Source organism: Glycine soja, chromosome 10 (assembly GCF_004193775.1).
Source record: "Glycine soja cultivar W05 chromosome 10, ASM419377v2, whole genome shotgun sequence".
Taxonomy (NCBI): Eukaryota; Viridiplantae; Streptophyta; class Magnoliopsida; order Fabales; family Fabaceae; genus Glycine; species Glycine soja.
The window spans coordinates 17,921,917-17,933,486 of record NC_041011.1 but is presented as its reverse complement, the minus strand read 5'-3'; the positions used below and the strand labels follow the sequence as shown (position 1 = coordinate 17,933,486).

General features: G+C 39.6%; 1 long non-coding RNA gene across 1 annotated transcript; it reads right to left on the bottom strand.

Moving 5' to 3' along the window:
* Window positions 1-4,709: 4,709 nt before the first annotated feature.
* On the bottom strand, window positions 4,710-8,716 carry LOC114370730. Its single transcript, XR_003657911.1, has 3 exons — window positions 8,675-8,716; window positions 8,184-8,239; window positions 4,710-4,752 (listed from the first exon to the last, which is right to left on the bottom strand). It is a non-coding gene; the product is annotated as an uncharacterized LOC114370730 (long non-coding RNA).
* Window positions 8,717-11,570: the final 2,854 nt, after the last annotated feature.

Sequence of the window (11,570 nt, the reverse complement as noted above, 5' to 3'; positions counted from 1 at the left end):
TAACAATTGTTGCATGAGCACGTGACAATCGTGAGACTTTAACCCTACAAGCTTAAGCTCCTTCAACTGCACAAGGCTCTTAATATTTGAAGAGTATCCTTGTGGAACCTTCACCCGACGAAGACACTGACAAAAACTTATCTTTTCCTTCTTGGACAAAGTATGGCAGGTTGGGGGCAAGTAAATTTTCTTCCCATCAGACCTTGGATGCAACTGTGATCTTATACCCATATCAGCTAGATCTTGACGTGTATTCAAGCCATCCTTCGTCTTGCCTTGAATGTTAAGGAGCGTCCCAATCACACTGTCACAAAAAATTTTCTCCACATGCATAACATCAATACAATGTCTAACGTCAAGATCACACCAGTACGGAAGATCAAAGAAAATGGACCTCTTCTTCCATATGCAACTCTGACTTTTATCCTTCTTTTGGGTCTTCCCAAATACAGTGTTCAGGTGTTGAACCCGCTAATATACCTGCTCACCAGTGAACGGTATCGGTGCAATATCATGCTCTTGACTTCCATTAAAAGCTTTTCTCAGTCGTCTGTAAGGATGATTGGGTGTTAGAAAGCGGCGATGCCTACTGTAGACTATTTTTCTCCCATGTTTCAGTTGTATGTAACTTGTATTTTCTTCACAGATGGGGCATGCATGATGACCCTTAACACTGTAACCGCTGAGATTCCCATATGCTGGGAAGTCATTAATGGTACAAAAAAGCATTGCACGCATTTCAAACGTCTCCTTGCGAAACGCATCAAACACTACAACCCCCTCATCCCATAACTTTCTCAGATCTTCAACCAACGGACTTAGATAAACATCAATGTCATTTCCTGGCTGTCTTGGGCCCGATATCATCATAGACAACATCATGTATTTTCGCTTCATGTACAACCAAGGAGGCAAATTGTAAATTACTAGCAGAACTGGCCATGAACTGTGTTGAGTGCTTAAGGTGCCATATGGATTCATTCCATCACTGGCTAGTCCAAGTCTAAGATTTCTTGGCTCATTCCCGAAATCCGGATACAACCCATCAATCTTCTTCCACTGGGAGCAATCAGCCGGATGACGGACCATTCCATCAGAAATCCTTCCATTTGCATGCCATGTAAGGTCTTTTGCATCGTCCTCGTTAGCAAACAGACGCTTAAACCTTGGAATGATTGGAAGATACCACAAAACCTTCGCTGGGGGGCCCTTGTTGGAGTTTTCATCAGAATTGCTTTCCTCTTCATCCTTCACTTTGTACCGTGAAGTCCCACAGACAGGGCATTTGGACATTTCTTGGAATTCATGCCTATAGAGTATGCAATCATTGGGGCAAGCATGAATCTTCTGATACTCCATACCCATCGGACACAATATCTTTTTCGCCTTATAGTAACTTTTAGGCAATGTGTTGTCCTCTGGAAGCAGATTGTGCACTACCTCAAGCAGTGAGGTGAAACTTTTGTCACTCCACCCATACCTGGCCTTCACATTAACCAGACTTAACACAGCAGACAACAGTGTTAAGGAATTCTTGCAGTCTGCATACAAAGGCTTCTTAGAATCACTCTGCAATCCTTCATACACAGGGGCGTGTGCTTGCTGGAAAGACTCCTGTCCAAGGTCACGAATCATGTCCTCTAACCGATCTCCCATTTCTACATCAAACGGTTCAGATTGGGACCCACTCTGCATGTCTGTCACTTCACCATGCCATATCCACGTTGTGTAATTCTTCTTAATCCCATCACACAATAGATGGTCTCGTATGTCATCGAGTAATTGTCGTCTTCCATTCAAACAGTTGATGCAAGGACAATAATATTTTCCTTCTTCATTCGGTCGACCTCTTTCTGAAGCAAATTGCAAGAACTGTTCGACGCCATCCTCATATTCTGGGCTCATGCGACTTTCATTCATCCAACTTCGATCCATCTACGCAATTCCATGCATGAAAATCTCACTTTTTTATTTATAGGTGTGGGCCTATCCCATTTAGGAAAACTGTCTTTTATGTTAGCTTCAATCGTCAAGGTTACCATTATTTACAAAAATTTGACTAAATTTCGACAGCATTTCGCATTGGTCTCCAAGTACACGACATGACATCGGTCAAATGAATTTCCCGATAATCAAGTATGCACTCTGAGAACAACTTGAAATGCAGTGAACCGAAATTTAATCAAATTAATGAAAATAATAATAACCTTCACGAATGAATGTAACATAAAAATACCAGTCTCCCCAAACTGTCCAAACAGACAATTCAAGACTAAATACAATGGCTAATGCATACTGTCCGCAAGAGTCATTGCATTCAGTCTCAAACGGGAATCTAAGGTTCACTCACCATGAACAACAATTGTTTATATAGCAAATTACACTGATCACATACAAGAACATACAAAAGGTCAAATTCAATTACAGACAAATATAGACATCAACAGTTGTTTATGTAACTAATTTCAAATGCTGGGTTTGAAGGGTGCTTATGGTTTAATATTGTAGTTGGGTATATGTGTGTGTGTGCATATCATGAGGGTTGAGACAAGGAGACCCTTTGGCTCCATTACTCTTTCACTTAGTGGCTGAAGGACTGACAGGGCTAATGAGGGTCTGTGTGTGTGTGTGTGTGTGTGTGTGTGTGTGTGTGTGTGTGTGTGTGTGTGTGTGTGTGTGTGTGTGTGTGTTTCTGTGTGTGTGTGTGTGGCTGTGGCTATGTGTATGTATGTGGGTGTATGGCTGTGTGTCTGTGTTTCTGTGTGTGTGTGTGTGTGTGTTTCTGTGTGTGTGTGTGTGTGTGTGTTTCTGTGTGTGTGTGTGTGTGTGTGTGTGTGTGTGGCTGTGTGTGTTTGTTTTTGTGTGTGTGTGTTTCTGTGTGTATGTGTTTCTCTGTGTGTGTGTTTCTGTGTGTGGGTGTGTTTCTGTGTGTGTGTGTGTTGAAGAACCTGCCCCAAGACACAGCAGACACTTGTGCATACAGGATGCTACTACTGCTGTCCTTTGCATACAGGACAGCAGACACTTGTGTTGAAGAACCAAGCCAATTCATATTGTTGTTGAGGTTATACGAACCGGCTCTCCACGCAATCAAGAGAATGTTGCTGCTGTCTTGTGGTCACTATGCACCGGAGATCCACTGCAATTAAAACTAGCGAAAGAACATGGTGCAGAAGCAGCACTGCAGGAGTTGTCAGAAAATGGAACTGATAGAGCTAAGATAAAAGCTGGAAGCATATTGGAACTCTTGCAGCGAATGGAAGGGGTTGATAATCTGCAGAGTTCATAGTCTCAAAGAATGGAGGCTGGAGGGCATTGGAGGAAGGCATTAGAGGAAGCCAAGACTCTATTTGGTGGAGGGACCTGCTATCAAGTCAGCAGCAACAACAGAACCAGGTAGTCAAAACGGAAAGAAATTGGAAGGTGGGAGGTGGGGAGAAGTTAAGATTTTGGGAGGACCCTTGGACACATAATGCTAAACCATTAATGGACAAATAACCAAGGCTGTACCGAATTTCTTATCAACAGAAACAAATCATTATGAATATGGGGAATAACACCAACGGCGGATGGGAGTGGAAACTATCTTGGAGGACGGCTCTTTTTGATAGTGAAATTCAAATGGCAGATAATTTCCTTGGAGAACTATCACAGCAGCAGATTCAGCCAAATAGGGAGGATAGGTGTAGCTGGAAGCATGATCAAACTGGATACTACTCAACAAAAAGCGGATATGACTTGATATGGGAAGCACAGATGGGAGCTAATCAGAATTTGGACTTTGTGGACATTTGGAAGCTCAAAATACCAAGTAAATCACCGGTTTTTGCTTGGAGGCTAATTATGGACAGACTTCCAACTAGGATGAATCTTAGAAGGCGGCAGGTTGTGATAATTAAATGAGGTACAATGCCCATTTTGTGGAGATGTAGAGGAGGAACCTGTCCATTTAGAAATATGGAGACAGACTTTGGAACACATTTTAATCAGTGGTCCTCCAACCTAAAGGAAGTGTTTAGTAAATAGGTTGTAGAGGATTCACAATCTATGTATCAATTAGCTTGTTGTAAGTGGTTCTGTAATAAAACAACAACCAAATGCACATTTATATCTACCAATGTAATCCTAGTACCACTGGTAGTTTTCAATATATATAATATCTAATTTTGCTGAGCAAAAAAAAGGGAATTTGCGGACAAGACAGCTGGAGAAAGGCTTTGCCCAGCCCTACAACTATTGGTCTAGTAATTTATCAACAACATTTTTTGATTAGGGTAGCAGTGCAGGGTTATTGTATTCTATTTAGATTGGCACCTAATTCGTAGGACCTATGCTTCTGCTAGTCTGCTGGTTTCTACCTTGTATATTTAGTACCTCTGATACTCACAGTTATTAATACAAATTATAATTTTGCTGATAAAAAAAAGATAATACAAGAGAGAGAGAAGGGCAGTGGCAGTCACAACATATATATATAGAAAGGCAGCAGATAAAATTACAAAAACATTCAACACTAACAATGAACAAGTTATGAGAGTTTAAATCACAGTAAATACTTCAAAGATATCAGTCCAATGAAACAAAGGTCATGTAGACAGGCATAGCATAAGTTACAAATATACCAGTAATGCATACAACAACAATTTCAAATTAGTTTTTGAATCAAAGATATAAATACCTGACTTTGAGGCTTCAAAGATATAATCAAAGCGCTTCCGCAGCAACGCCAATTAGCAGTAGTAAATGATAGCCCTAAAAAAAACCAAACAGAAATTAGCCACAATGTATTTAAAGCCTTTTATCAACAATATGACTCTCACTTCATGGTGATAAATTGACTCTCAAAAGACATTATACTGAGAGTGTATTTAAAACCTTTTTCAGTCATTCTATCAAACAGCTCATTGACAATTTTTTAAGAATACATATCATATGAATCTAAATGACAGACCTTTATCCCAAGTGGAAGTCACTCTTAAGAAATCTCTTCAAGTTCAATTGTGGGAGGCAGCTTATGCATATGAATCTATGTTGAGACAAAAGGCTAGAATTAAGTGGCTAAAAGAAGGGGACAGCAACTCTACTTATTTTCACAGATTGATCAATCATAGAAGAAGAAAAAATGCTATTCCAGGTATTTTCATGGATGGTGTGTGGATTCATGAACCTTGCAGGGTTAAAAATGCAGCTGTCCTTTATTTCAAAGACAGATTTTTGGAGGATTGTTCTAACAGGCCAACACTGGATGGTGTTTACTTCTCCTCTCTGGATCTAAGAGACAAAGAAAGCCTTGTGTCCAGATTTAATGAATTGGAGATCAAATCTGCAGTTTGGGATTGTGGGGGGGGACAAAAGCCCTGGCCCGGATGGCTTCAATTTTAATTTTACTAAACACTTTTGGGAGATTTTGAAACCAGACATCATGAGATTCATGGATGAATTCTATTTCTAATGCTTCCTTTATAGCCCTCATTCCAAAGATTAATGACCCTCAATCTTTCAATGATTATAGACCCATCTCCCTTATAGGGTGTGTCTATAAAATTGTGGCAAGAGTTTTGGCCAAAAGGCTGGCTGCTGTATTACCTCACCTTATAGATGAAAGGCAGACGACTTTTATGAAGGGGAGACACATTCTTTATGGTGTTTTAATTGCCAATGAGACTATAGCTGAGGCCAAATCTAGAAGTAAACCTTGCATGGTCTTCAAAGCCAACTTTGAAAACGCGTATGACTCGGTTTCTTGGGGTTTTCTTGACTACATGCTTAAAAGGATGGGATTTTGTGAAAGCTGGAGGAAATGGATAAATGGTTGTCTAAATACTGCAACTATATCCATTTTAATTAATGGGAGTCCATCTAAGGAGTTTACTCCTAAGAGAGGTCTAAGGCAAGGTGATCCCCTTGCACCTTTTCTCTTCAACATTGTAGCGGAAGGTCTCACAGGCTTCATGAGGTCAGCTGTGTCCAAGAACCTATTCAGAAGCTACCTAGTGGGATCTTTAAAAGAAGAGGTGAACATCCTCCAATATGATGATGATACTTTGTTTTTTGGAGATGCTACTAAGCAAAATGTGAGAACCTTAAAATGTGTTCTGAGGTGCTTTGAGGAAGCATCTGGTCTCAAGATAAATTACTCTAAAAGCCACTTTGGTTGTTTGGGTAAATCAGCAAGTTGGTTCAGGGAAGCTGCCCAATTCCTTAATTGCAGTACTTTGGAATTTCCTTTTACTTATCTTGGAATTCCAGTTGGGGTGTCCTCTAAGAGCTGGATCGTGTGGCAGCCTATTGTAAGGAAGTTTGAAGTCAAACTTGCAAAATGGAAGCAAAGAACTCTATCAATGGGGGGCAAAATCACTCTTATTAATTCTGTCCTCTCAGCCTTACCTATCTACCTTCTATCCTTCTTTAGGATCCCCAAAAAAGTGGTGCAAAAAATTGTCTCCATCCAGAGAAATTTTCTGTGGGGAAGTCACCAAGAGGCCAGCAAGATTCCTTGGGTGAAGTGGGACAAAGTTTGTCTTCCTAAGAACAAAGGGGGTCTAGGGATTAAAGACTTATCTTTATTTAATGCGGCTTTACTTGGCAAATGGGGGTGGCAGCTGGCTAACAATCAAGACCAGCCTTGGTCTAGAATTTTAATCTCTAAGTATGGTGGGTGGAAGGAGTTGATTTGTGGTGGAAGGAGGAATTTCACTTCCCAATGGTGGCAGGATTTGAAGAGTATCTTCCAACAGCATCACAATGAATGCTTAACTGATAATTTAAAATGGAGAGTGGGAAGGGGGTCCAGCATCAATTTCTGGAAGCATAAATGGATGGAGGACAACTGTACTCTCCAAGGAAAATATCCCCAGTTATATTTAATAAGTAAACAGTAGAATTCATCAATCAATTCTATGGGAGATTTTGTGGAGGGTAGGTGGGAATGGAAGTTATCATGGAGAAGGAATTTTTTTGATCATGAAATTCAATTGGCAGCTGATTTCCTAGTTGAGATCGATTCTGTTCACATTCACCAATCCAGCAGAGATTTCCTTTGGTGGAAGCCAGACACTAATGGAGTTTTTTCAACAAATTCTGCCTACAAAGTGCTGCAGGAGGCTCACCATAGTGATAGTGAAGACAATGCTCTTAACATTATGTGGAAATTGAAAATTCCCCCAAAAGTGAGTGCTTTTTCTTGGAGACTTTTCAAGAATAGACTTCCTACTAGGGACAATCTTAGAAAGACACAGGTCACACTGCCTTCTTATAGCTGTCCTTTATGTGACCATGAAGAAGAATCGATTTATCATCTTATGTTCAACTGTGAAAAGACTAGGAGTCTTTGGTGGGAGACAATGAGATGGGTTAATAGAGTGGGTTCCTATTCCATAGATCCAAAGAATCATTTTTTACAATTCACCCAGTGGAATAGCAAAGATAGTACCAACAAAAGATGGGAATTTTTGTGGCTAGCCCTGTCCTTCTCCATTTGGTACCATAGAAATGCCAAGATATTCAAGAACCAGTCGTTCACTCCTGAAAAGGTCATGGATGATGCCTTGTTCCACACCTGGTCCTGGATAAAATGTGTGGAGAAGGACTTCCAAATGCACTTTAATTTCTGGTCAACCAATCTAAAGGATGTTCTTTCTTAAAGGGGATGGGTTTGTATTTTTGTGGGCTATATTCGGTCTCTCCTAATTGGATGCAGACTATAATTGTCTTGCTTTTTAACTTTGTATCTTCAGTACACCTAGTACTGAATTTCATATATAATATATTGATTTTTGTTGTGCAAAAAAAATGTCTCTTTGTAATCTGTAGTACCACTGGTACTTCTAATTATCAATATAAATTATCTTTGCAATTCAAAAAAAAATATTAAACAGAACAGTAACACAGGTACTGAAAATAAAAGATACAAGACACAAAAGTGCCACCTTCCAAAAACCAAAACAAACCCAACAATAACCCAGCACAAGGACCCCAATACATATAATCAGAAATTTAACCAAAGGCCATCATAAGCACCTTTTGAGGTTCAAAAGGAATGCCATGAAATAGCAAGGAATTCCTAAGCAATCACCAGACCTTTCTATTTCTATTTTTTACAGATTTAAAACTCAAACATATAAAATAAAAACTATATAACAAACTAACAAAGATAAAGACAAAAAAAGGAAATATAAACTCACCTCAGTTGGTGCTGCTGCCCATCATTTCACTCTCACAACAAATAGGAATCATGTACCTGCATGGAAGAAATAATCACACAACACACAATGATCATAATAAGCAAATGCATATAATTAAGCATGATACAATATCAATATTCATGGAAGTAACAATGACTTGTCAAAAATTTGGATGAAATTCAATATGTAAATCAAAGCTTTGTCCCTGAAACCCTCTGTGTAAATCAAAGCTTTGTCCCTGAAACCCTCTATGTAAATTTGACAGCCTCATGTCTCTCTTCCTGAAAATCCACTAAAAACTGCCTAACCCCCCTGCTGTTACTCCATAATTTATTCTGCAATAACTGCTTAAGGTAGTTACATATAGTCCTAAATCACTACACATTCAGTTACGATTAACCCTTTGTGCCTAACTAGGGTTTCAAAACATCACAACAAAGACAGACCATTGAACAATGGATTTTCATCATTAACATACAACAGAGACACACCTTCGATGGAAGCGCAGACACGAACTCCACAAACGCGAACTCAACAATGTGGTTGCAGTCACGGAAGCGCAACCCAGTTTGCGACAAACACGAACTCAGGCAGAAGGAGAAACAACAATAAAGCCCTGGGTTAAAACAACGAACGCCTAATGTTAAAACGACGAACGCCTAATGTTAAAACGAAAGGACGTACCTCAATGGATAAGTGCCAAAGACGATCTCCACAAACACGATCTCCATAATGTGGTTGCAGTCACGGAAGCGCAGGCGACTTTGACACAAGGAGAAAGAAGAAGAACGATAGGGTTCAAGTGCAAGGAGAAAGAAGAAGAACGATAGGGTTCAAGCGCAAGGAGAAAGAAGAAGAACGATAGGGTTCAAGCGCGGGTTGTGCAATTTCAGAAGTTTAATTTATAATGATAACAACATTGGTTTTTTAAAAATAACCGATGTTAACATCAACTACGTAACATCGGTTATAATAAAACTGATGTTAACATCAACTCGATAACATCAGTTTTTACAAAACCGATGTTAACAATGGCATACTAACATCTGTTTTTCCAAAACCGATGTTAACTAAGTCTACTTGTTTACAAAAATGCCACCGCGCTTTCGTTAACATCGGTTTTAGCTATAACCGATGTTAATTGGGCGATGTAGAAAGCTGTTTTTTTAGTAGTGCAAGTAGCTATGTCCTCTACCATTAGCATGTACTATCATAGAAAGAAGAACAGCATTATCATTTAGAGAGTGCCTTTATTATTAAGATTCCACTCATGCCTTTTCTTTGACCAACAGAAGATGCGAAGAAGGAGTGTGCTTAAAAGAGTGTATTCCTGTCATTTCTTTTGGGAGAAAGATCAATTCAGTCATTTGCCAATAGGCTTTTCTCCCATGACCTATATATGCACTACATAGTACATAGTCATACTCACATGCTTGTTCGCATGCCTCCACTCTAAACTGAAAACGTTGTGGACAATGGTAACTAATTGATGAATAATAGTAACATCCAAAAATCCAATTACATAGTTGGCTCCAAGCAGATAGCTAGAGCCAACAAATCATGACACTTAAAATTCTTTCAACAAGTTTGCCTCCCCATAACCATTTTCATCTTGTCGGCAAGGTTTAGGTCTTATGAATGTTAACCTTTAATCTAGAAATACCTTCAAAACATCTAAACACAATTACATCCCCACAAAAACTTTATCATTAGCTTATCACTGAAATCACTCATCTGCAACCCAAAACCATAAATTAACTTCCCAATCTCTGCTGCCCTGTCACATAAGCCTACTCAACCCCAGCCACTACCAGGCAAAGGTAAAGGAGCTTAAGAAAAAGATAATAATTCAAGTGTACTAGCTAGAACTTCAAATATTTGAAGCTTGGCTACCTCTCATTATGTGTCTCTCTCAGTAGAACTTAATGAGAATTCCCCATGTTCCCTTCATTTCGTTCATATTCTGCTACTTCTTCTTGATACACCACAGTGTTTACTACACTGGGGTTTTAGCCCAAATTGTTGAGGATCAACAACAATCATGGCTCAAACTGAAGTTGATTAACATGTTTTCACAACTTTTAGACAACAAAACAGAAGTAATCCAATGCAAAAATCAAACAACTTTATTTAATAAGGAAAACCAGCCAAAAGGATGGGAACATAGAAACAATTAATACACGTGTTGTCATACCCTAATTTCATCCGGGGACCATCTGTTTGTTGGGATGTGACCCTCGCTTGATCACTTCGAGGTACTTGACGCCCATCGTTAGGCAATCCGTGAAGTTTCGCGACATGTCGGGAGTTGAAAGAACATTATTGCGCAATCCGTAAAGTTCCGTAACATTGCAGAAGCCGAAGAGGGGATGGTTGCATAATCCGTAAAGTTTCGTGACATTACAAAAAGAAAACAAGTATCATTACGTAATTCGTGAGGTTCCGTAACGTTGCGGAAAAAGAATCAGCAAAAAAGGGGGCAAAGGGGTGTATTTAGTAAAATGAGGGGTGCAAATAGTAATTTTCAAATCTGGGCCCTTCTAGAGGTTTCTGGACATTTTCTTGCTTAAGGTGGAAGCACCCTAGCTCGCTTAGGCTAGCTGAGCTCGCTTAGGCTAGCTGAGCTCGCTTGGGTAAGCTAGGTGGCAACCACCTCCTCTGTTTTGTTAAAAAATGGGCTTCGGGACACCTATAATGCTTTCGTAAAATTCCCATAACGCTAAATAAGCATATTTCACTTAATATGGGTGAGAAGGAAGAGAAAAAAGAAAAAAAAATCAAGTCCTATAGGCTTCCGTAACTTTCCCGTAAATTACGAAAGAAGGGGAGTGAACATATCAAAATGGGGGGTGCGAATAGCAATTTTGAAATTTTGAAGTGGGTCTTCCAGGGTATTTTTTGAAGCTGGATTGCTTCTAGAAGCAACCCAGCTCGCCTGGGCGAACTGGGCGGCAACCTCCTCCCCCCTTTTCCTATAAATAGGCTGAAGGGGGTTGTTCTAAGGATCCCTCAGCCCCCTAGCTATGTATTTCAGCTGTTTTGGGTGGAAAAAATTGTTTTTGTGAAGAAAATCCAAGCCGAGGTACTTCCGTAACGCTTCCGAGATGTTTCCGTGAGCGAATCCGTGAAGGTTTTCTGTTGTTCTTCACCGTTCTTCATCCGTTCTTCGTTCGTTCTTCGTTCTTCGTTCTTCGTTCGTTCTTCGTTCTTCGTTCTTCGTTCTTCAACGGGTAAGTTTTTGAATCTGAGACTTTCAATTCATTTCTTATTTTTTTTACTTTCATCTTTATTTCGTTCATTTTCGGTTTTCTTTTCTTTCATCTTTATTGCGCTTTTACCGTTTATTTAAGTCGTTTTCTCACCTAATAAATGATAAAATGAATTTCA